Here is a 27,017-nt window from a genome sequence, read left to right on the forward strand (position 1 = left end):
TCTATAAGTCACTCATAATTCCCGTCCTGCTATATGGTGCAGAGGCTTGGACAATGACAACATCTGATGAGTCGACGTTGCGAGTTTTCGAGAGAAAAGTTCTGCGAAAGATTTATGGTCCTTTGCGCGTTGGCCACGGCGAATATCGCATTCGATGGAACGATGAGCTGTACGAGATATACGACGACATTGACATAGTTCAGCGAATTAAAAGACAGCGGCTACGCTGGCTAGGTCATGTTGTCCGGATGGATGAAAACACTCCAGCTCTGAAAGTACCCGCCGCGGGAAGCAGAGGAAGAGGAAGACCTCCACTCCGGTGGAAAGACCAAGTGGAGAAGGACCTGGCTTCGCTTGGAATATCCAATTGGCGCCACCTAGCGAAGAGAAGAAATGACTGGCGCTGTTGTTGACTCGGCTATAATCTCGTAAGCGGTGTCTACGCCAGTAAAGAAGAAGAAGAAGAATATGTATACTGTACTTTTTTTTGTGATACGGACACTAGCGCTTTTTAGCACGACTTGCAACTTTTTGTAAATTTTTTATCGCTTTTCGCACTTTTTTCACTTCTCTTTTCCTTTAAGATTTTAATGCTTTTTGTATAACGCTTTATTTTCACTAAAATTTTTTCATGTGATTTTTTTTAAATTTGGGTTTGATTTTCACCAAAAAAATTTCTGAATTTTTCCCACTGTAGCTTTCGTTTTTTGGTTTGTTTTTTTTTTTAGAAATTTGAGTTCGATTTTCATCAAAAAAAATGTAATTTTTTTTTGATTTTTCACTGTAGCTTTCGTTTTTTTCTTTATAGATTTTTGTACTATTTTCGCACTTTTTTATTTTGTAAAATGTATATTTTAGTATTTATTTTAAACTTTTTGCACTTTTGTTTCGTTTTTTATAGAATTTTGTACTTTCTCGCACTTTTCCTTTTTTTTGTAAAATGTCTATTTTAGTATTTATTTAAAAACTTTTTGCACTTTCCTTTCGTTTTTTATAGAAATTAATACTATATTCGCACTTTCTTTTTTTGTAAAATGTACACTTAACTATTTATTTTAAACTTTTTCCATTTTTGTTTGTTCTAACGGGTGATTTTTTTGAGGTTAGGATTTTCATGCATTAGTATTTGACAGATCACGTGGGATTTCAGACATGGTGTCAAAGAGAAAGATGCTCAGTATGCTTTGACATTTCATCATGAATAGACTTACTAACGAGCAACGCTTGCAAATCATTGAATTTTATTACCAAAATCAGTGTTCGGTTCGAAATGTGTTTATCGACAAATTTTGTTCAGCGATGAGGCTCATTTCTGGTTGAATGGCTACGTAAATAAGCAAAATTGCCGCATTTGGGGTGAAGAGCAACCAGAAGCCGTTCAAGAACTGCCCATGCATCCCGAAAAATGCACTGTTTGGTGTGGTTTGTACGCTGGTGGAATCATTGGACCGTATTTTTTCAAAGATGCTGTTGGACGCAACGTTACGGTGAATGGCGATCGCTATCGTTCGATGCTAACAAACTTTTTGTTGCCAAAAATGGAAGAACTGAACTTGGTTGACATGTGGTTTCAACAAGATGGCGCTACATGCCACACAGCTCGCGATTCTATGGCCATTTTGAGGGAAAACTTCGGACAACAATTCATCTCAAGAAATGGACCCGTAAGTTGGCCACCAAGATCATGCGATTTAACGCCTTTAGACTATTTTTTGTGGGGCTACGTCAAGTCTAAAGTCTACAGAAATAAGCCAGCAACTATTCCAGCTTTGGAAGACAACATTTCCGAAGAAATTCGGGCTATTCCGGCCGAAATGCTCGAAAAAGTTGCCCAAAATTGGACTTTCCGAATGGACCACCTAAGACGCAGCCGCGGTCAACATTTAAATGAAATTATCTTCAAAAAGTAAATGTCATGAACCAATCTAACGTTTCAAATAAAGAACCGATGAGATTTTGCAAATTTTATGCGTTTTTTTTTTTAAAAAAAGTTATCAAGCTCTTAAAAAATCACCCTTTACATATCTTCTTCTTTACTGGCGTAGACACCGCTTACGCGATTATAGCCGAGTCAACAACAGCGCGCCAGTCGTTTCTTCTCTTCGCTACGTGGCGCCAATTGGATATTCCAAGCGAAGCCAGGTCCTTCTCCACTTGGTCCTTCCAACGGAGTGGAGGTCTTCCTCTTCCTCTGCTTCCCCCGGCGGGTACAGCGTCGAATACTTTCAGAGCTGGAGTGTTTTCGTCCATTCGGACAACATGACCTAGCCAGCGTAGCCGCTGTCTTTTAATTCGCTGAACTATGTCAATGTCGTCGTATATCTCGTACAGCTCATCGTTCCATCGAATGCGATATTCGCCGTGGCCAACGCGCAAAGGACCATAAATCTTTCGCAGAACTTTTCTCTCGAAAACTCTCAACGTCGACTCATCCGTTGTTGACATCGTCCAAGCCTCTGCACCATATAGCAGGACGGGAATTATGAGTGACTTATAGAGTTTGGTTTTTGTTTGTCGAGAGAGGACTTTGCTTCTCAATTGCCTACTCAGTCCGAAGTAGCACCTGTTGGCAAGAGTTATCCTGCGTTGGATTTCGAGGCTGACATTGTTGGTGGTGTTTACGCTGGTTCCAAGATAGACGAAATTATCTACAACTTCAAAGTTATGACTGTCAACAGTGACGTGAATGCCAAGTCGCGAGTGCGACGACTGTTTGTTTGATGACAGGAGATATTTCGTCTTGCCCTCGTTCACTGCCAGACCCATTTGCGTTGCTTCCTTGTTCAGTCTGGAGAAAGCAGAACTAACGGCGCGGGTGTTGAGACCGATGATATCAATATCATCGGCATACGCCAGCAGCTGTACACTCTTATAAAAGATTGTACCTGCTCGATTAAGTTCTGCAGCTCGAACTATTTTCTCCAGCAGCAGATTGAAGAAATCGCACGATAGGGAGTCGCCTTGTCTGAAACCTCGTTTGGTATCGAACGGCTCGGAGAGGTCCTTCCCGATCCTGACGGAGCTTTTGGTCCCGCTCAATGTCAGTTTACACAGCCGTATTAGTTTTGCGGGGATACCAAATTCAGACATTGCGGCATAAAGGCAGCTCCTTTTCGTACTGTCGAAAGCAGCTTTAAAATCGACGAAGAGGTGATGTGTGTCGATTCTCCTTTCACGGGTCTTTTCCAAGATTTGGCGCATGGTGAATATCTGGTCGGTTGTTGATTTACCAGGTCTGAAGCCACACTGATAAGGTCCAATCAGTTTGTTGACGGTGGGCTTTAATCTTTCACACAATACGCTCGATAGAACCTTATACGCGATATTAAGGAGGCTAATCCCACGGTAGTTGGCGCAGATTGTGGGGTCTCCTTTTTTATGGATTGGGCATAGCACACTTAAATTCCAATCGTTGGGCATGCTTTCGTCCGACCATATTTTACAAAGAAGCTGATGCATGCTCCTTATCAGTTCTTCGCCGCCGTGTTTGAATAGCTCGGCTGGCAATCCATCCGCCCCCGCCACTTTTTTGTTCTTCAGGCGGGTAATTGCTATTCGAACTTCTTCTTGGTCGGGCAATGGAACGTCTTTTCCATCGTCATCGATTGGGGAATCGGGTTCGTCTTCTCCTGGCGTTGTGTGTTCACTGCCATTCAGCAGGCTGGAGAAGTGTTCCCTCCATAATTTAAGTATGCTCTGGGCATCGGTGACTAGATCACCTTGGGGGGTTCTACATGAGTATGCTCCGGTCTTGAAACCTTCTGTAAGCCGCCGCATCTTTTGGTAGAATTTTCGAGCATTACCCCTGTCGGCCAGCTTATCAAGCTCTTCGTACTCACGCATTTCGGCCTCTTTCTTTTTCTGTCTACAAATGCGTCTCGCTTCCCTCTTCAACTCTCGGTATCTATCCCATCCCGCACGTGTTGTGGTCGATCGTAACGTTGCGAGGTAGGCAGCCTGTTTTCTCTCCGCTGCGACACGGCACTCCTCGTCGTACCAGCTGTTCTTTTGCACCTTCCGAAAACCAATGGTTTCGGTTGCAGCTGTACGTAAGGAGTTTGAAATGCCGTCCCACAGTTCCCTTATACCGAGTTGTTGACGAGTGCTCTCAGAGAGCAGGAGTGCAAGCCGAGTAGAAAATCGTTCGGCTGTCTGTTGTGATTGCAGCTTCTCGACGTCGAACCTTCCTTGTGTTTGTTGGCGTGCGTTTTTTGCTGCACAGAGGCGGGTGCGAATCTTAGCTGCAACAAGATAGTGGTCCGAGTCGATGTTAGGACCTCGGTGCGCACGCACATCTAAAACACTGGAGACGTGTCTTCCGTTTATCACAACATGATCGATCTGGTTGGGGTTGGTAGTTTTCCGATCCGGAGATAGCCAGGTAGCTTGATGAATCTTCTTCTGATGGAATCTAGTACTACAGATAACCAAATTTCGGGCCACGGCGAAGTCGATCCGCCCCAACCCATTTGGGGATGTTTCATTGTGGAGACTGAATTTACCGACCGTAGTGGCAAAGAGACCCTTTACATATATATCTCACTAATTTCACTTATTTATGCATCGTTCAATTTTTTAATGTTGATTCTTTTTTCCTTTCCGGCATAAAACTTTCGATTATTTTTTTTAGTTAAGCTTCTTGAATATTCTCGGCAATGCGTTGGTTCGATTTCTTTGATCTTTTGATCAAAGTTTGCCCGACGGCGCCAGTTATGGTTTTGGAAAAAATAAAAAAGGAGCTTCGGCCTTTTTTTTCACACAACCGTATTTATTAAAGTGAATCTTAAGACTGACCTAAATGACATTGCTTGTTAGTTTTCTTAGTCCTAATCATAGGGCTAGCTGTACTAGCATTATTTGTTAGTGCGCTTATTGCTAATATTAAGACTAACTGTACGGACATTCTTTGTGCATATGTATGTTTATAGTTGAGTTGACGTTCACATAACAGGAATACGCTCACTCTCAACTCAACTTAGCTGAATTTGGAACCTATATATTATTACGATATTATAATGCAAGTACGATATTAAGCACTTACTATATTTATAATTACTACGTGTTTAGAGTATGGGAATGTAACTCGCGTGCCCGTGGTGGCCATGCAAAAGAAATCGAGTTCCATACAAATTTGCATCAAATGTACATTCACAAGAATACAATTTTTCATTGATATCCCAAACTATTTTTATTTTATTTAAGAAAAAGTGATTCGCTTATTGACAATCCTTTTATTAGCCAGCAGTCAACGATCGGCGTCATGAGTATCATTTTTTTTGTGTACTGAAATTTAATTTTTTTGCCACTACTTATACAAACGAACTGTCCACCAACTGGTATTTTACAATACAGAGTTACTTGTACTAGGTGTGCTAATAGAACATCTTGTTATACATATGCATAATTAAAAATGCGAAAGGACTTCTGATAAGATATGCGAGAGGAATAATTTTATGGAGAATGGGAGGAATTTTTGAAATATATTGAAGTTTTTTTTTGTGATGTGACAACTGTCCAATCTCTACTTCTGTATTCGCGCTATTCTCGGTTTGCCTGCTGAACTGTACTTAAACAAGATATGTCTTATATATAGCTTAGTGTCAAGCAAACGTGTAAGGTACCTGATGAAGTAGCAAAATAGTCTGACAACACGTAAATAATTTAAATATATAGTCCTTTTGGACCTAATACTAAATCAAGCAACATTGCTTTTTTATTACGTTGAATATAAGCGCTGACTCCTGGCGAAAGGTTTTTTTTACAGTTGACAAAACTAATAAAAGCTATAGAAATATTTTCATTATATTCATTATCCATGTGAATATCTAGACTGACATCTTGTATTAGAGCGCTATTCTATTGTTTGAGATTATATTTATAATATTGCTATATAATGATGTTACGTATACGCCATGTCGAGCATAATTATTGTAAAGATTTTATGTGCGTACAACTTTATAGCTGGACAGCATTAAACATTACATTTGTAAATAATCATATCACAAGATAGTTTTCAATCTTTCTGCTTTTAAGGCGGAATACAAATTATTTGAAAAAAAAAAAATATTAACAATTAAGTGTAAATTAATGGACTGCTGGAAAATAAAAAGCGCACGATTATCGCATGGCGGAAAACGTTAGCAAAATTTAATACAAAGACACTCTACTTAAATAAGTTTCTGGTGAGAAATTTCTACGGGAGGTGTATTTTAATAGTAGAATACAACCAGCAGCTGATTATATTAAAACTTAAAAATAAAGGCTATTCAATTCGAAGTTCCCAAGTTTTTAATGCAAAAACATAAAAACGTAAAATTTAATGGAGAATGTTAATTATCATTCAAAAAACTTTCTTTAGCAATTATTTTTTAAAGATTATCTCTTTCAATCATGACGGGATAACGGTCGCCATTGACAATTACTGTCTCACCGGTATCATTTTTGAAGATTATCTCTTTCAATCATGACGCGATAACGGTCGCCATTGACAATTACGTTCTCACCGGTATCATTTTTGAAGAAATATGGACCGATGATTCCACCGGCCCACAAACCACACAAAACCGTTATTTTTTCTGGACAAAATGACAGCTCTTCTGTTCAGGTTGCAATCTGTTCAGTCAGCAATTCGTAAAAGGAAACTAGAATTATCAGCCGAAAATTCTTGGTTTTTGCACCATGTTAATGCACCGTCGCATACTGCACAGATTCTACATGAAAGTTTTGTCAAGCTTTCAACCAATATCGTACGGCAACGAGCGTACTCGACTGATTTAGCTCATTGTGACATCTATTCAGCAAATTTAGACAACCGCTCCGGGGAAACTGTTCGAGCTGGACGCATTGAAGGATACTCCGGAAATGATCCGAGACATGTACCAGCTTTTGTCTGCTTCTTTCACATCACGAATTCTCAATATCCAAGCAAGCTTCTCAGCATAAGTTACGCTCATACGTTGGTTCTTCGTTAGCAAGTGATTTTTTATCGTCAATATTGTTTGTATGTCAACTCGCAGCCACGCAATCTAAGCAGTAGACGAAATAATCACATGATGCAGAGGAACGAAAGTATGTGCAGGTATGCCAAAATTGAGACGTGTCAGCAACCCCTTTGGTACAGCCAATACATTTTCAATCGCAAGACGTACATAAGCATAAGCTGTGAGGAAAGCGAAAACGGGCGGTGGACATTCCGACTGATTCCTAACCATGGCTAAACAGACCGCACGGTGAGGTAGATTTCCACCTAACTCGAATCCTCACAGGACATAGCTGCTTCAAAGCACATTTAAAACGATTCGGACACGAAAATGACGACCCATGCGATTATTGCGGAGGCGATACCGTCGAAAATGTAGAACCACACATTCTTCTATTGCCCGAAATATAATCATGAGAGAGAACACTTAAAAAATGCGATCGGTGAAGACCCAACTTCTGATTACTTGGTAAACAAAATGGTTGAATCAGTAGAGAAGTGTAATCTGCTTGCGAAGTGGCAGCCAGGGTTATGAAATTCCAACGTGTTAGCGAACAGCGGCGAAGAAGAGAGCTGTTAAATGTAACGAACAACCACGAACCAAATACACTAACATTGACGTGACGGGAAGGGTTGGCGACGAAAAATGTACAAGGCCAAGTAAATGCAACTTGTAACTGAATGCATTTTGACCATCACTACGCATAAGTGTCACTCAACCATCCTCCCCCCGTAATACTTGACGGTGGTACCGGGGGGAATGGTACATGACGGAAGGGTTTAGTTCGGATTAAAGTTCCACACTCACATGGGATCCAGGCTTTCGATGCTTCCTCCTCGTAAAAAAACATGAATATATGTAACGGAGCAACAACAAGAATGCTAAAAAAATATACCAATAGGGACAGCAAACGACGTAAAATTTGTACACACAGGCACAGTACAAAATGATCCCGCGTCGTAAGCCAAAGAAGTGCCGTAGTGTCGAGAATTTTGCTGCGGCTGTCGCATCAATTGAGGAAGACCAAAGTCAGTCCCTCACACGCCGTTCTCAAGTGTTAGGCATCTCTGTAACGTCGTTGTTGCGAATTTTGCGAAAATATCTTGGCCTATATCAAGAATCTTCGTACATTCGTGAATTGGGTTGAGCAAGAACATGAAAATGATCTGGACTTTCATCGAAATCATCTACAGCTCGTCGCTCACTTCTAATTAGCTTCACCAATAAACCAAAAATGCGTTATTGGGCAAGCAGCAATCCACACGTACTCCATGAATACACATTGCATCCCGAAAAAATTACAGTTTGGCGCGGTTGGGCCGTACTCCTTCCATGATGATCAAGATCGGCACGTTACTGAGAACTGAATATTTTTAGCCAGAATCGGATGATTTGGACTTGGACAATGTGTGGTTCCAAAAGGATGGCTCTACAAGCCACACGATTAATGTTACAATCAATTATGGTAAACGATATGGCCCAGTCAATCGGGTGCCTCGGTCGTGTGGTTTGACGCTTTTAGACAAAGTTTTTTCGAATATCGAAAGTGATAATGCTGCAATCGGCCGATGTATGCTTGAAAACTCTCGAAAATTGGGTTCAGCTTCTGGACTTCTGCAACCATGCCCGTGGTGGCCGCGCAAAAGAAATGTAGTTCCATACATAATGGAATCGAATGTACTTTCACAGAAATATAGAATTTCATTGATATTATTGATATCCCAAACCGTTTTTGTTTTATTTAAAAAAAACTTTTGTAGCCCTCTTATTGAAAAACCTGTTATATGAAATTTTGCACAAGCATTATCGAATCACTGTAACATGTAGCGGACATTCAAACTGATCGATGATGAACAAGTCTTTGTTTTTAAAATTTTTTGTTCACAAAGTTTGGCATGGATTATTGTATCGGGCAATGCGAATATTCATTAAATCATTTGTTACTACTTTTTGCTGAGTTGAACTTGTCGATGATACATTATGTTTTCTGTCATGAGATATTAACTTTTCAAGCTCTACATTTGCGAAAAACTCTTTAAGCTTGGTTTTTGTTGTCAACGTCAACAAGGAACCAATAACACCAAAAAGCGTTGCTAGGGCTTCCCGACAAATGCACCATAGGTATGTTCGAAAGTTTATTTAGGGGTGTACTAAGTGGTAAATGTATTTAACTATATTTTAATAATATTTCAAGTAAGTTACTTGACAGGATTTACAGATGTTTATATATTTATACTTACATATACGTTGTTCTGCAGGTATGCCTGAGTCGTGTGAATGTTTCAGGCAAATTTTTTTACTGAGTCTCTTGTCAGACGGCGAATTTTAAATGGTTATCAACACTGGGTTATCTCCTTCTGTTTTTTCTTAGAATATGTTTTGTTGCTGTTTTTGACATTTCCATCGATAGAGTGTCAACGAGCTTTGCCATACAAATGCAGATAAAGATGCTAAATTCCAGCCCTTTTTGTATCTTTATATCATAATTTAAACATCAATAAATGTACATAATTTAAATATGCCTTTAAAATTCAGAACTCCCAATTTAGAATTTTGAAACGAAACCTTTATGTGATATTTTCAAATATCCTTCCAGTATTAACACTAGAGTATGTTTCACTAAATTCAAGTAAAACTGAAATTTGCGCCCATAAAATCCTATTTTCAAGCTTTTATTTTATATTAATCAATTATCAAATTTACACTAGCACCTTGGTAGTTCGAGGCCACTGTCTCCGAATTTTGGTAATATGGCCCCTATTATGAGTTGCATTCGATCTTCGACAACGATCGAAAATGCTGGTCGAACGAATTTGCATTTGGTATTACGACGCTCATTCGATGAAGATTGGCGTTATTGTGAATTGCAATCATTTTGAATGTTCACGATAGTATACATCTGTCAGATGGTGTAAAAACTAAAAGCGTTTTGTTTACGAAGTGTGAAAGTAAAACTAACAAATATTTTATAAATAAAGGAAATATAAATAAAAGTTAAAATAAAATATGACTACGACTGAGTTGTGGTTTGGCGATTCTTCAGAGGAGGATGAAAGCTTACTGGAATTGGCTAGAAATAGAAAGAAGCTGAGGGACGCTTCCAACCCTTTGGAATTGGATTCCGCTACGTAAGTACAATGCTATTTGTTAGAGGTTTCTACATGTTCAACATTTAGGAAATTTTATTTGTAGATTTATAATAAAGTTCCGTTTGTCGAAAGAGGCGTTTGTTGATTTGCTGTCCGCTACAGAGGAGATGCTGCAGTGATGCACACGAGCGAATGTGGATTTTCTTCCATTAAAGCTACCAGTTTCCAATTGCTGTTTAGTGCTCACGACTTTCGACCTGCATAAAATTAACAAAAATAGTATAAATTAATTATTTGTTACCATAAACCAATAAATAAACGCAAAAAACCTACATTTTCACAAATTTCCATTCACTACGCTACGCTGTCGATAGGTAGATTCTGTTCGACAGCTATTTCGATGCTCAACGAAAATTTCGACAGGGTTGCATAGCTCATAATACGAATTTGACATTCGATTTTCGATAGCCAGTGAATAGCGAAGATCGAATGCAACTCCTAATAGGGGCCTATATTTTAATAATTTCTACTCGATGTTGGATCATACAATATCTTTCCATAATAAAATGGTAAACCTTACTGAAGAGAAATGTCAAAAGAGAGTCGTTTGCTGTTCACATCGATCTATTTTTGTAGCGTTCCTATTGAAAAACTCGTTATTATGATGCTTAAAATATTCACCCAATAAATTGTAATTCTCAATATGAACATAAGACGGATATAAAATAGTATTTAAAGATTTCTTCATTCAGACGATCCAATTATTTAAATAAAGATTGGTCAGAGCATCGCGCGTCTTTGAAATCCAGCCACTTAGTTTACATTTTTGGATTTATCAAAAAAAATTATAATTTTACACAACTATAGACTCTTTTCTGGTGCTTATCCTTGCGGCGTGTAGAACCAAATCAAATAACGACAAAACTGAGAAATATTTTTAGTAAATAGTTTTATTTTCCTAACGTCATATAGTACATATAACCCGATCACACTTAGACGGATTACTAAAGCCATTTAATTATATGTATATTGCTTTTATTTTTACTAAACTTTTAATAATTCTAAGCTTATATCTAATTTGTGTGATTAGATATAAGCTTAGAAGTTGTGGTTGGTCGAATCATTTTTTTTAATAAATTTCAAAGCATTGACAATTAATACACAAACTTACATACAAATATAACGCAATAAAATATGCCACTTTTTCTGCCTCACTGGCTGCTTGCTTTCTTGTCAGACAAACACAGACTAGCGCGGTAGCTTCTAGGACAACAAAATGCTATGTTATCACAGGTACGCATGGTACGCCGCCTTTTGAATGCTTTGCATGTACCGATATTCACCGCGCTCTTATTTGCATACCTTTTAAGTATAAATAAAGACTGAAAAATAAAATTCAAGAGATTATACAATATGTAATATTAACCATATACAAAATGAAGCATTAAATACAAATGTATATGATGCATGTGTAAATGTAATATCAACAAAATTGTTTTCTATAGTAGAGTTGTAAATTACTCTCAGTCAAGATATCTGGTTAAATTTAAAATAATTGCTGGAACAAATTTTCTTAAAACTTTCTCTTTTTCCTTTTGAATGCATATTTGTATAGTGTTAAAGAGTTATTGTTTAAACCCAAAATATGTTTTTTCCTTATATATTTTATACTCAGCCAATAGATTCGTAGATGCATCATCCCAAATATCCTCGAGAAACTCTTCATGATTTTTCATCTCTACGGCGTTTAAGACAAGCAAGAAGCAATAAATTGAAACCAGTCAAGTCATGGAAACCAATAACAATGACATCAAATAACACCGTCACCATAAGAAAATCGGCACAAATTACGCAAATACATCATACGTAGAAGAGATGAGACCGCATTGGTAGGAGCGTAGCTAATTATGTGCCAAAGTAAACATTTTTCGAGATACTATGAGTATGCATGTTTAGATTTACTGGGTTGTTACTGGGGGACTTTTTTCTAACAAAAAATGATTACATTTATTTTTATCAAGCTTTAAAGTGCTTTATTCCCCATTTCTGAACTTTCAAACAAGTCTATAATAAATTAATTTAATTCTTTTTATATTATGTATAGTGTTTAACCGACTTTCAACTTATTTTAATTATTTTATTTGCAATGATTTTATTCTATAAAGATACATACTTTTATAATTGCCATATACAAGTTAGCTAAATATTTTATACAACTCCTCAAATTTGCATTAAAATGTAGCTACAGTATGTCGCAAATAAATGTATATAAACACCAATATAGTGCAAATACAAGTAAACACAACCTTTCATTCATGATAAGCTGGACACTCGGCAAGTATTTTCTACAAGCAAGTTCAAGACATTCCCAAACAAAAGTCAATGACAGACTTGTGTCTATATGTGTGTGCAAAACAGGATATTTGCGCCAAGTCATAACACAAACGACTAGACCACATCACAAATGGTCTACATACAAGAATGCCAGACATGGCAACCAAAGAAGGTCAAAGTTAAACGGTATATTGTATGCGAGTTAAAAAGCTTTGAACTTTCTTTTCACATATATTTCATAGAGTAAATGAATTTGCTATATATTCTAGTTAAAGTACACATATAAAATAACCAATTATTGTTACAATCATATGTATATTTACTCTCCATGAAGTACCAACACGCAACAAGTGGCTATCCAAGCATTTAAAGTAATTGCCCATGACATTTTATGTGACACAATTTATTCCAGTATTGAGCGTTGAACGGTTGAGAATATGAGCGTGTGAGTGCCTTTATACATAACACAGATAATCCATAAATATAAATTGATATGATTGCAAGCAAAAAAATAACTAACAAAAGAGAGCAGGAATAAAATTTCTTTTTATACCCTTGCACTATGATACTACAGAGAATTATAGTTTTGTTCACTTAATGGTTGTACTTATCACCTGAAAATAATCGATATAGATGTTGCGTTATATATATATTTACAAATGATCAGGGTAAAAAATCCGAGTTCAAATTCATGTGATTGTCTGAGTAAAAATTAAGATATCCTGATAAAATTTAGTAGACATATTCCTTGGAAGCTCGTAGATGGGCGTAATCGGACGACTGTCATGCCCACAAAACGCAATTAAATTAAAATCTATAAAATGCCATAAATAAGCACTGTAACTTGGCACCTATGTAACCATTCCGATAAGGTCTACTGAAAGAGCGATAAATAAAGAAAAAATAATTTCAGAGACACTAAATTTTATACCTGGGTGATATCAAGGAAATTTATAGAAGCATATTTGACATTTTAACTAATACCCATATCTCAGGACCCAATTTAAAGTCCATCTGATTCTTTCATTTTCCAGTATATAAGTCAAGAACGAGCCAGCAGTAAGCCACTTTATTACCAAAAGTTGTTTAAATCGGACGAAAAATATTCAATTCTCCAGATACTGAATAAGTGGATCGAAGTTCCAATTGCGAACTTTTATCGTATAGATCAGCCAATCTGTGAAATATATTATAGAAATTTGGAGACAATCTGATTTTAGTAATATGTAAAGTCTGAAAGTTGTTCAAAAATCAATAATTTCCTTAGATTGGATTTTCGATCTTTCAGTTGACTTTATATCGCATGTGTCAGCAAGGGTATAAATAAATTAAGGACATAAATAACAAACAGGTGTATGTTTTTCTGTGCATCGTTGTGCCCAAAATGGATAAAAGTGGTTTTGATCATGCATGTTTTAAGAGTATGAATTGTTAGGTTATACTCGACCTTAGCCCTTCCTTACTTGGTTTTAAACTCGATTTTCTCCAAAAAAATTGTCTCGTGTTTCTTGTAGTAATAACTCGAAGACAAATAACGCGATCATCATGACATTTTTTTCCGGATATTCAGTATATAAACTGCATACAGTCACCTACATATATGCTTTGGTTCTGATCAAAAATCGGATTTTGCCAGGCAAAAAGCAACCAAACATTTGGAATATAAAATTCAACCTTTGTTGTCAGTGGCGGATGTTTGTTTTAGCTTCGTCGGAGATCTCGCATAACTCAAAAAATATTTAATTTTTTTTCTTGCGTAAATCGATGTTTTTTAGGTTGTTACACTAGGGTTCGTTTCGATATGATTAAGGGAATAAAATCGGAATCGAAGACGATCCTGAAGGCTATACGGGAAAAATACTGATCCGATTATTTCAAGAACTGGAAAAAATGTTGACAAAAATGAATCCTTTGGGAACGGATTACATTTATCCGTACAAAATAGATTTGGAAGAATAAATTCGAATTTAACATTTAATAATTAAATTCACTTTACTTTTTGATCGCAGTAATATGGAGAATGGAGTCATGTGTAGAAGTTCACGCAAGTGAGGAAAGTTCTCTGATCGCCTTTCACTTGGGAGTGGCCAGAAGCGATTCTTTTATATATGACTCAAGCAGCTCACGACTTCCGGTCTTTGGCCAAATATCCTCTGGGTAGCCTAAGAACATCCGTTTGAAGGCGAGCTAAAGTGAGAAGGCAAAATATCCCCTGCATAGGGTTGTGCGCTGGGTTTGGGACCCGCCACGTAAAAAAAACACCCCTAATGAAAAATAACAAACAGCCTCGGATGAGAGACCCCACTTTTGATGACGACCATGGCAAACGAAATAAGGACTATGATTTGAGGGCATGCACTTGGAATGTCCGGTCCCTTAATTGGGAAGGTGCCGCTGCCCAGCTGGTAGATGTCCTCGTAAAGATAAAGGCTGACTTCCCGCCGTCCAAGAAATGCGATGGACGGGACAAGGACAGAGACGAGTAGGCCCTTGTGACATTTACTACAGTGGCCACATAAAGGAGCGCAAGTTTGGTGTTGGATTCGTGGTGGGAGAGAGACTCCGTCGCCGAGTACTATCATTCACTCCGAAGAATGAACGTCTAGCCACAATCCGCATCAAAGCGAGGTTCTTCAACATATCGCTGATTTGCGCCCACGCCCCGACGGAAGAGAAGGACGATGTGACCAAAGATGCTTTTTATGAGTGCTTGGAGCGCACTTATGAGAGATGCCCCCGCCAAGATGTCAAAATCGTGCTTGGCGACTTCAACGCCAGGGTGGCTACCTGGCTGTCTCCGGATCGAAAAACCACCAACCAGATCGATCATGTTGTGATAGACGGAAGACACGTCTCCAGTGTTTTAGATGTGCGTGCGCTCCAAGGTCCTAACATCGACCACTATATTGTTGCAGCCAAAATTCGCACCCGCCTCTGTGCAGCAAAAAACGCACGCCAACAAACACATGAAGGTTCGACGTCGAGAAGCTGCAATCACAACAGACAGCCGAAAGATTTTCTACTCGGCTTGCACTCCTGCTCTCTGAGAGCACTCGTCAACAACTCGGTATAAGGGAACTGTGGGACGGCATTTCAAACTCCTTACGTACAGCTGCAACCGAAACCATTGGTTTTCGGAAAGTGCAAAAGAACAGCTGGTACGACGAGGAGTGCCGTGTCGCAACGGAGAGAAAACAGGCTACCTACCTCGCAACATTACAATCGACCCCAACACGTGCGGGATGGGATAGATACCGAGATTTGAAGAGCGAAGCGAGACGCATTTGAAAACAGAAGAAGAAAGAGGCCGAAATGCGTGAGTACGAACAGCTTGATAAGCTGGCCGACAGGGGTAATGCTCTAAAATTCTACGAAAAAATGCGGCGGCTTACAGAATGTTTCAAGACCGGAGCATACTCCTGTAGAACCCCCAAAGGTGGTCTAGCCACCGATGCCCAGAACATACTAAGATTATGGAGGGAACACTTCTCCAGCCTGCTGAATGGCAGTGAACACATAACACCAGGAGAAGGCGAACCCGATTCCCCAATCGATGACGATGGAGCAGACGTTCCATTACCCGGCCATGAAAAAGTTCGAATAGCAGTTGCTCGCCTGAAGAACAACAAAGCGGCAGGGGCCGACGGATTGCCGGCCGAGCTATTCAAACACGGCGGCGAAGAACTGATAAGGAGCATGCATCAGCTTCTTTGCAAAATATGGTCGGATGAAAGTATGCCCAACGATTGGAATTTAAGTGTGCTATGCCCAATCCATAAAAAAGGAGACCCCACAATCTGCGCCAACTACCGGGGATATGCCTCCTCAACATCGCGTACAAGGTTCTATCGAGCGTATTGTGTGAAAGATTAAAGCCCACTGTCAACAAACTGATTGGACCTTATCAGTGTGGCTTCAGACCTGGTAAATCAACAACCGACCAGATATTCACCATGCGCCAAATTTTGGAAAAGACCCGTGAAAGGAGAATCGACACTCACCACCTATTCGTCGATTTCAAAGCTGCTTTCGACAGCACGAAAAGGAGCTGCCTTTATGCCGCGATGTCTGAATTTGGTATCCCCGCAAAACTAATACGGCTGTGTAAACTGACGTTGAGCAACACGAAAAGCTCCGTCAGGATCGGGAAGGACCTCTCCGAGCCGTTCGATACCAAACGAGGTTTCAGACAAGGCGATTCCCTATCGTGCGACTTTTTCAACCTGCTTCTGGAGAAAATAGTTCGAGCTGCAGAACTCAACAGAGAAGGTACCATCTTCTACAAGAGTGTACAACTACTGGCGTATGCCGATGATATTGATATCATCGGTCTCAACACCCGCGCCGTGAGTTCTGCTTTCTCCGGACTGGACAAGGAAGCAAAAGAAATGGGTCTGGCAGTGAACGAGGGCAAGACGAAATATCTCCTGTCATCAAACAAACAGTCGTCGCACTCGCGACTTGGCTCCCACGTCACTGTTGACAGTCATAACTTCGAAGTTGTAGATAATTTCGTCTATCTTGGAACCAGCATTAACAGCAACAACAATGTCAGCCTCGAAATCCAACGCAGAATAACTCTTGCCAACAGGTGCTACTTCGGACTAAGTAGGCAATTGAGAAGTAAAGTCCTCTCTCGACGAACAAAAACCAAACTCTATAAGTCACTCATAATTCCCGTCCTGCTATATGGTGCAGAGGCTTGGACAATGACAACATCTGATGAGTCGACGTTGCGAGTTTTCGAGAGAAAAGTTCTGCGAAAGATTTATGGTCCTTTGCGCGTTGGCTACGGCGAATATCGCATTCGATGGAACGATGAGCTGTACGAGATATACGACGACATTGACATAGTTCAGCGAATTAAAAGACAGCGGCTACGCTGGCTAGGTCATGTTGTCCGGATGGATGAAAACACTCCAGCTCTGAAAGTATTCGACGCAGTACCCGCCGCGGGAAGCAGAGGAAGAGGAAGACCTCCACTCCGGTGGAAGGACCAAGTGGAGAAGGACATGGCCTCGCTTGGAATATCCAATTGGTGCCACGTAGCGAAGTGAAGAAATGACTGGCGCTGTTGTTGACTCGGCTATAATCGCGTAAGCGGTGTCTACGCCAGTAAAGAAGAAGAATATGTACATTTTCATTACCATGTGATATATACGAATCCAAAATATTTTCGCAGCACACTCACAACATGCAAGAAAAACTTCTGATAACGTTTCATATATTTTCGATTAAAAATTCAAATAAACTGAGTTTTTTCTGCATGTGCGCCGAATAAAGTTTTGACATTTAATGACGCATTGCAGTTCTCACGCATTTGTTTGACCTTTGTCCACGCAAGAGTGTTTTTCTCAGCCAAAACTTTGCTATGTTTTATCAACTAGTACTACGGCAACTGTTAGTTGTATCGTTCAGCAACTTTTGTTGCCAGTTAATATTAGACGTACGAGTACATGAGTATGTCTAAAAGCTAGACGTTGGCTTATTAAGTCTGCCCGTATATATAGATAAAATATGTGGATCACTTTGAATGAAATAATTTAGTTCCTCCAATAAAAAGTGTCCTTCTAGTCTGATGAAAAAATTGGGAAATTTTAATATCAATACATATCCTTTCCAGTTTGCCTATAGCGGAATTATTCGAAAATGTCAATGTTCATCAATAATTCTAGATACAATAGTTTGAATTTATAATATATTAGATTTTCCAAAGCAGTAAATAAAGTAATACTTATTTTTAAATTTTGAGAAATTTTATTGTTTTTCTGTTTAATTAATATTGATTTTATATTGCATTTATCTTTTATTTTGAAACAACAAGTTTAATATTACATTCTTTGCACTAAATCTAACGGGCGTTATTTTGATAACATTAAAGCCATTGTGAAGCGACTATCAATCTAGCCACTGTGACACACCACACTACTACGAAACATTTGTAAAACAAACACTTAAATAAATTTTATATTTATTCAACCACTGCTCTGTACATTTTCGCACACGCGCCCACAAAGGCTGGACACATTCAGTTGGATACTGGCAAATTCCGCGGTATAATATTTTATTATGTGCTGCACATATTTTTTTACAGATAATTCCATGAGTGTACATACATACTTGTTCATATAAGCTTACTGCCGTGTCTTCATTCGACAGCAGAATTTACATATAACTGAAATCATTTTATTGTTATTTTTTTGCTTCCGCTCTGTTATTCGCCTGCGTGGCCAAGTAGATTAATTGTAATTAGGTTACATTGGTCTATGAAAAAGCTGGAAGAAAATAATGCAAATTTGAATAAAGTTGCATGAAAATGTGGATATTGAGTGAAACTATACTAAGGCAATGTGTTAGCGGAATATGCTACTTACTGTTTTATCTGAGACAAACAACATCAACAAGTTTTAGAGAAAATTCATTTAAATTTATGTAAAGTAAGTAGTAGATTTTTATAAAATAACAAATATGGAATGCCAAAGTTCGGTCGTAACCGAACACGTTATACCCTTGTAACTTGCCATGGCAAAAGTCGAGGATACTCCAGTAGTTGGCGAAACTCTATGTTAAACTCGGTCGATCTATGTGATGTTGATATATGGGGGCTAAGGGAGATATTGATCCGCTTCAAAACATTCCATTATAAGAAAATAATTATCTTCAAATTTTATTCATATCTATATCTTACACACTGACTTATATTTTGGGTAAAAAGTCAACTATAGCTACTGGGGTTCACATATTCGGTACATAGGGAAAGGACAGTTTTGGTTTGATTTGGAGAATTTTTGGTCATAAAGTGCATAAATATAGCCTAGGAAACTAGGGTACTACCAAGCAGGACTTATAACTAGAGAAGGCACCATCGTTCAGACGTGTATAGTAAGACAAATTCTGGAAAAAACGCAGAAAAATAATATAATATTTCACTTGTTTATAGGCTTCCAGGCGGCACACAATACTGTAAGTATATCGCTTTTCTACGAAGCCATAAGTGAGTTTGTTACATCTAAAACTTAATTTTCGAATTACCAGAAATTAATAGACAAATACGTTATACCAATTGTTCATAATTTTCAAATTCTTAATTTATTCTTCAAAATGCATGTCGACCCCCCTTAAAGTAATTCTCTTTGCTGGTTTGCCTTGTCGGTCGTTTGAGTTTGCTTATGATGCAAATACGCTGGTTGCCGCACAATCAATGCAGTAGCCGAAGGTACACTATCGTGTTGCAAAAAGCAAGAGTTGTCTTTACGAATGCCTTCCCGTAATCGACACATATCACTCAAATAGTATATTTTATGACAGTTTGGCCGGTCAAAAAGAACTCGGGGTGCATCACACCTCGATAATCGAAGAAAACTGTCAACATAACTTTGATTTTTGATATGCTTTGATGTGGTTTTTCGGCTTCGGCACACCTTTGCACATTATTCCGTCCTTTATTTTATTGATGTGGTGATCATCAGTTGATGGTAATGGCCGTCCTCGACCCGGTCACCGCCAACGCGTTCTTGACACTTTTTGAATAATTTGTACCAAACAGTTTTAACCGAAGGCCTTATCAAACATTTTAAATTTTTCGACACTTTTTCGGTACTTTTTTGCATATAAACTTAACGATAATGGTAACTTAAAAGCTGTTGGTAAAGCCGTAGACTGAAAGTTGGTTAATAAATGTAGTTGTATTACATACCAACCTCAGAACATATGTATGTATATAATATACTCTACATCAATCTGTCAGAAACCTTAATAAAGAATTATTGAACTTCAAAAATTCTTACATGTACCATTTTTGGAAATAGGTATTTTTAGGACTTTCTTCTACCCGATCGGCATCAAACATTGTGACAGGTCAATAGTATCTATTATGGACGAGTTAGTCCCATATGTAAAGACTTATAAACACTTAAGTCATTAGCCTGAGACAACGTAGTTCACCTAATTTCTGAATCTCCTTATTCCATTCCTTTAAAGTGGCCATACACGACACACATGTGGGTTCGATCTGTATGACATCGTTTCGCCATACAGGACATACAAATCCATTTTGCGCTCATTTTTCAAACAATGAATATATGCGACAAGCAATCGGAAAATTGTTCGATTGCGATCTTTCCTTTTCGTCGACATTAGATTTTGTGTGTGCATACAGCGCCATACAAGACTACATGTGTGCACACCGATCGTAAAAAATCAAACATTTTTGCGAACATGAATTGATATTGTTTTGGCCACGTGTCTACTTTTAGGTAAATATTTATATAGTATAAATAAATGCATAAGTATACAAATTATATGGTAAATTATAACATAGAAATGAATACAAATTAGTTGAAGCCTTGTGACTACAATGAACGGATACATATGTTTAAGGGAAATTGTCACTACGTATTTGCGTTTCCTCACGGTCGTAAATGGCTCCTCATCGTCAGTAAATGGCTGATAATGATCTAAAGTTAGAAGCTAAGCGAAATAGTAGAGCAAGATGAAAAGCTTGCGAAAGTGAACCATTAAAAAATATTATGGGTGGTTAGCGGGCAGTAAAAAGCTGTGAATACTCGTATGAATGTTGCTGGGTGCTTATTACTTATTTGGCTACTTACGTTTTCATTATAAGGAGACTACTATAGCACTGACTTACTCGTATTATATTCAGTTAGTTAGATGCTTTACTTTTCCCAGAATAAAGTATTAATTCTATATTTCGAACATTCATTTTGTGGTTCGCTGATGCACAGTCCCTTTGCTGCATTAGTAAAGGTGAATGCACAGTATATACAAAGAAGAAGTACTATATATCAGATATAAATTGTGTGAACATTCTCCGATAATTTTAATACAGCAGATTTTTGGCAAGAGATGCCAAATGTTCCATATATCATATATACCATATTTTATAGAATGTACTGAAGCTACTGGTATATTATGTAATACAATTTTACAATTACTTAATAACTTTTATTTTTTTCTGCATAATGCTAAATTTTTCTATATCCAAAATCATAGATAAAAGAAAAAGAAATAACTTATAAATTCAACTTATTTGACTGAAGAGGTAACTAGAGGTAATGGTAAAGAATAAAAGTGTTTTGGTGGCTATAATGGTAATGACTGGGAATATAATAATTATGTATCCATTTTTTATGACCTAATGTCATGTTGCATCATCGGTTTTATTTGTTATCAAATCAGCTTCTTCTATCAGACAAATAACCAAAGAAACAGTTCCTTCTATGCCTGATTTACAATTCAAATTTATTAGAAATTTCTTTCTATGTATCTCCGTTAATGCAAACAAACGGATATTGCTTTAAGGGGTCGGCTTTAGTATACCGTCCCAGGATTTCGGGAATAAAATGGGTATGGTCGGATAGAGGAGGTCACGAATATATATCGTTATTGCCGCAGAAAGCTTATAGTTTTCGAGATATTCGAGTTTAAAGTTGGAAATTTGCAATATTTTAATTACATATTTTCGATATATAAAATTAATTTTGCACTACTATTTTTCACTTTTATATCTACTAGCACTTCACTAATTCATTTGTATACATTTATTTTATGTAATATAGTGCAAAAATAGCTTTTAATATACATTTGAATTATTATTGAATTATTATTGAATTATGATTATTTAAGAATAACAAATGAATTACAAACTGTCAAATAATCAGTGTTACCTTATCGACAACGCATTTGCAGACAGAAAAGGAAAGAGGGAAATGCGTCTGGTAGTGAACGAGGGCAATACGAAATATCTCCTGTCATCAAATAAATAGTCGCCGCACTCGTGACTAAGCACCCACGTCACTGTTGACAGTCATAACTTCGAAGTTGTAGATAATTTCGTCTATTTACGAACCAGCATCAACACCAACAACAACTTCAGCCTGGAAATCCAACGGAGGGTATCTCTTGTCAAGAGGTGCTACTTCGGATTAAGTAGGCAATTGTTAAATAAAGTCCTCTCTTGCCGAAAAAACCAAACTCTATAAGTCAATCATCATCCCCGTCCTGCTATATGGTGCAGAGGCTTGGAGACGATGACAATAACTGAAGAGTCGACGTTGCGAGTTTTCGAAAGAAAGGGTCTGCGAAAGATTTATGGTTCTTTGCTCTTTGGCCACGGCGAATATGTATGAGATAGCTGTATGAGATATACGACGACATTGACATAGTTCAAAGACAGCGGCTACGATGGCCAGGTCATGTTGTCCGAATAGACGAAAACACTCCAGCTCTGAAAGTATTCGACGCAGTACCCGCCGGGGGAAGCAGAGGAAGAGGAAGACCTCCACTCCGTTGGTAGGGCCAAGTGAAGAAGGACCTGACTTCGCTTGGAATATCCAATTGGCGCCACGTAGCGAAAAGAAGAAACGACTGTCGCGCTGTTGTTAACTCGGCTATAATCGGGTAAGCGGTGTCTATGCCAGTAAAGAAGAAGACGAAACGCTCAGACCCAGGAACAACCACAAACAATATTCAACACATATGCTATAAAAATGGACTTCGGAGTATTAGTACACGCACGGAAATAAATAAAACTGATAAAAAAGAATTAAGGTGCAGCCCTTCAAAAAACTGCGTCGGCACGAAAACTCATTCCTCTTTAACAGTGCACAAATAGATGAAATCAGACCCAAATCAAGAAGTAATTAATATACTGAGATAAAACTTTTCACTAATAGTGCTTTGAAGAATCTCATCTTATGACCAAAAATTATCCAAATATGAACAAACTTGTACAAGTTACTGGTGCCGAATATGTAGACCTCAGTACAAATAGACAAGTTTAGATCAAAAACAAACGGTCAATGTGTGAAATATGTAATTGAAAATTATGGAAATTTTTTTCCTCAGAATAAAATACCTGTGCCCCAAAATTGATTTGAATCGGGCCAATACTTCTCTGAGCCCCCACATACCTAGCATAGATTTTTATAACTTTACTTTTTTTTTTTTCTCAGAATATATAACAGTGGACAATAAGTTGACCTAGCCTAGAGGAATGTTTGTTCAAACGTTTTCGTTAGAATATGTGAGTATTGGCAATGAAACATAGATTTCCACCCAGTTATTTAAATAAAATCATAAATTCATATTTATTTTAGGCTCAACGTCAAATTTCAACGCCTGATAAGGATCAATAGTTGTAAACAATAAACCAAGAAAGTAAAACAAGAAATCATATTTCAAATTTTGTAAGGGTGAGTGTAAATTATCTGCTGAGTTTTTTAAAATAATAAATATTTATTCCAACAAATTTCTATGTCGCTGGCATTGCAGTCGCTGATTTCAAACAAAATTCTCCTGAAACTTAAGGTACACAAGCACCAACTTCAACTGTAATTATAGCACCAGATATTGCAATCTTAACGCATTTCAGTGTAAGCAGCGGAAGCTCGTGAGCAATCATACACAACTTCAGCAACTGATTTGCTATGTCACTAGCACATACATAACATGAACCTTCAAATAAGGTTATTGATATGAAAGGCGAACGCAAGGAAATGAACAACTAAGCAACGAAAATAAGTACAAAATTCCAACAACTAGGACTTGCAGTCCTTAATTTTTGAGTACGTAAATTTGCAAGGAAATACGGCTAATAATCTAACTTCAGCGCTGGCCACATGCTATGCATTTCGCCTTGAAACACACTAAAAGACACCATATGCTGGAATGGGATTTACTTAAGCGCATCCTGTGTTTACACTCTCTGTTTTTCTTATGCTCAACTTCTACACTGTGATTACCAAGTTGACGCCAAGTCGTAGATGTGCAAGCTAAAACTCGCACAAAAGCACAGTACCATTAAATTAAGTCTTCAAAAAAATTGAATAATATTAGTTTAGAAATTTTATTTATTTAATATATCATTTGTTGAGAAAAATTGTCTTGTCTTTTGTGAAAGTGTTTTTGTAGTATTGTTATGTTCACACTTATAAATAAAAATTTAAATTGGCAATTTAGAAATTTTCGTAGGTATAATGTTACACTATGCTTAGCAATCATCACCAGTTGGATAAACTGCGTTGAAAAATATTAAGTTAGTTTTAAATCTCATGCCATACATATGTTGCTACAAAGTATTGTAATTTTGTGCCAAAATTAAATTTTTTGCATATATACTCGCCCCAGACTTATAGTTTTCGAAGTAAGTCACCTTAAACTATTAGAGATTGAAGTAGGGTATGCATGTAAAAAAGGATCAGTTTGACGAGACGAATTCAAATCCGGGAGAATGTCTGTCTGTCAGTCCGTCCGGGCAATCTGTAACTTCAGTAAACCGTCATCAGTCGAAAAAGTACAAAGTGCCACAACTATGTAAACACTAAATAAAGATTAAGAGTTCAAAATTGGCGGAGCAAGGAAGGGCTAAGTTCGGGTGCAACGTAACATTTTATACTCTTGCAACTTGCAAGAATTAAAGCCAGGGAAATATTTTAAGGTGCAAAACCAATCATATAAAGTAAAGTCAGCCGTATGTGCGAAATTTCTGATATTAGTTATAAAGAGGCCAAGTTTTCGCTCTAATTTATATATTTTAAGCACAAAGGTACACTGTTTGTGCTATATGGGAAGCAGGCTTAGTTGTAGTCCGATGTTCATAATCTGCCACAAGAAATTAAGAAGAATGTTGAACTGAAATCTTCCAATTTTCATACCAACTGCTATAAAGTTCTCTTGTATTAGGTTGGTGGTAAAGTTCAATGTTTCTGTCGTATTTAATTATTGATATATCGCGCTTTTAGTAGTTTTTCTCAGTACCATTATATGAGGAGTGAGCGGGGTTATCCTGCGATTTCATCAATTTTTACACTGTCGGTAGAAGTTTTTATGACATTTGTATTCAGCAGATTTGGTTGTTGTAGCTGAAGTGGTTTAAGAGATATGTACATTAAACTTGTTAGAGGCCACTTTTTAAAAAAATTTGTAACTGTGATCCCCTGTTCCAAACTACCGCTGTGTGTCTTAATTTAGTGCTTAGTTATGGCACTTTATAGATTTTCGGTTAATGGCGATTTGTGGGCGTGGCATTGTTCCGATTACGCCCATCTACGAACTCAATTTTTCTTTTGTACTAAATCTCAATTTTGCGCAAGTTACAGCTTGTACGGACAAATGGACGGACGGATGGACGGACAGACAGTCAACTGGAATTCAACTGTCAGGATGATCATTTATATGTATAACCCTATATCTATCTCGCTTAGTTTTAAGTGATACGTACAACCGTTAGGTGAACAAAACTACAATACTCTGTAGCAGTATGAAGGGCGTACCCTGCCTCCGATAGTGCAAAAATAGGTGAAATCGGATAATAACCCTGTCCACTCTCCATACTTCCAATATACATATTTTCGAACTTCCAGGTGACTTTATTCCGCGTATATCGTCGGTCTTAAATACATAAAACTGGGCGACAACTTGACCTACCTTCCATTTAACTCATGACAGGATTTTCATAAACCTGTCTAACTTTACTTCATATACAAGTAGATTGGTGATTGCATGTGAAGTATCTTAATGAAATCAGGTTTCAATAGTACACGGTTTAGCTTAAATGGATTAAATTTATTGGTGATAATTTAACATAATTTCCGCTTTGATTTAAATCCAATCGTCGAACAATAAAGTTGAACCCTTGGGCTACACTTTTCAATATTTCCAACACCAGTAGATATTTAGCCGGCTGTGCTTTGCAAGTTACAAAATAATGTTCTGTTACATGTTTTGATTTATTTCTGTTTTATTATACTCTGCCTTATTTTATACTTTTTTATTACTAATTATTTAACTTATTAAGCAATTTTCAATTAAAAAACTTTCATTTACTTTTATACTACCATTAAAAATTTTTAGATTCCTTTGCAGATTATAATTTTATTTTGAAATATTTCACATTTTCTAAGAAAATTACACCACAATTATTTACATTACTTTCTTTCTTCACATAACTAAGCGAAAGCAAATTTACGCGATTGCAATACAGCTGCTCAAGCAGATTCGTGCAATAATAATCATCTTTACATTCCACTACCAAAATATTTTCACCTTCAGCTTTCAGCTGCGTTAATTCCATAGGTATTCTCAAAAACAGTCTGCTATAAACACACTAACGCAAATTTAAGCGCGCGTTCGGTAAACAGCTCAGGACCGTAACACAATCATTAACTCCGAATTTCAAAATAAAACTAAAAAAAACTGTAAACGACACTCACCGATGAGACGACCAAATTGCACTAGCGTGGTCGTCCTATCGGCTAACCAACGAAGTAAGGCAGCGCTGCTTAACGAAACTTCGAAAGTTATAAATAAAGCAACAATTTGAGCGTACGAAGTCTGAACTGTATTTACAACTGTGCAGTTAAATGTGTGCGGAAAAACTGTGTTTTAGCAGCTAACCATCGGCGAATGAAATTTGTCGGAAAAACGTTTAGCAAACCCGAATAACGAAGTCAGCTCTTTGTTAGCTGACACGTTCTCGCCAAATTTAACCGGATGTTAATGGCATTTATAGTGAATGTTATTGTATTCTTTTTGTAATCTAAAAAAAGGTATAATATGCAGAGATTTTTAACAGAAGTGAGTATAAACTTAACCA

This window comes from Bactrocera dorsalis, chromosome 1, assembly GCF_023373825.1.
Source record: "Bactrocera dorsalis isolate Fly_Bdor chromosome 1, ASM2337382v1, whole genome shotgun sequence".
Taxonomy (NCBI): Eukaryota; Metazoa; Arthropoda; class Insecta; order Diptera; family Tephritidae; genus Bactrocera; species Bactrocera dorsalis.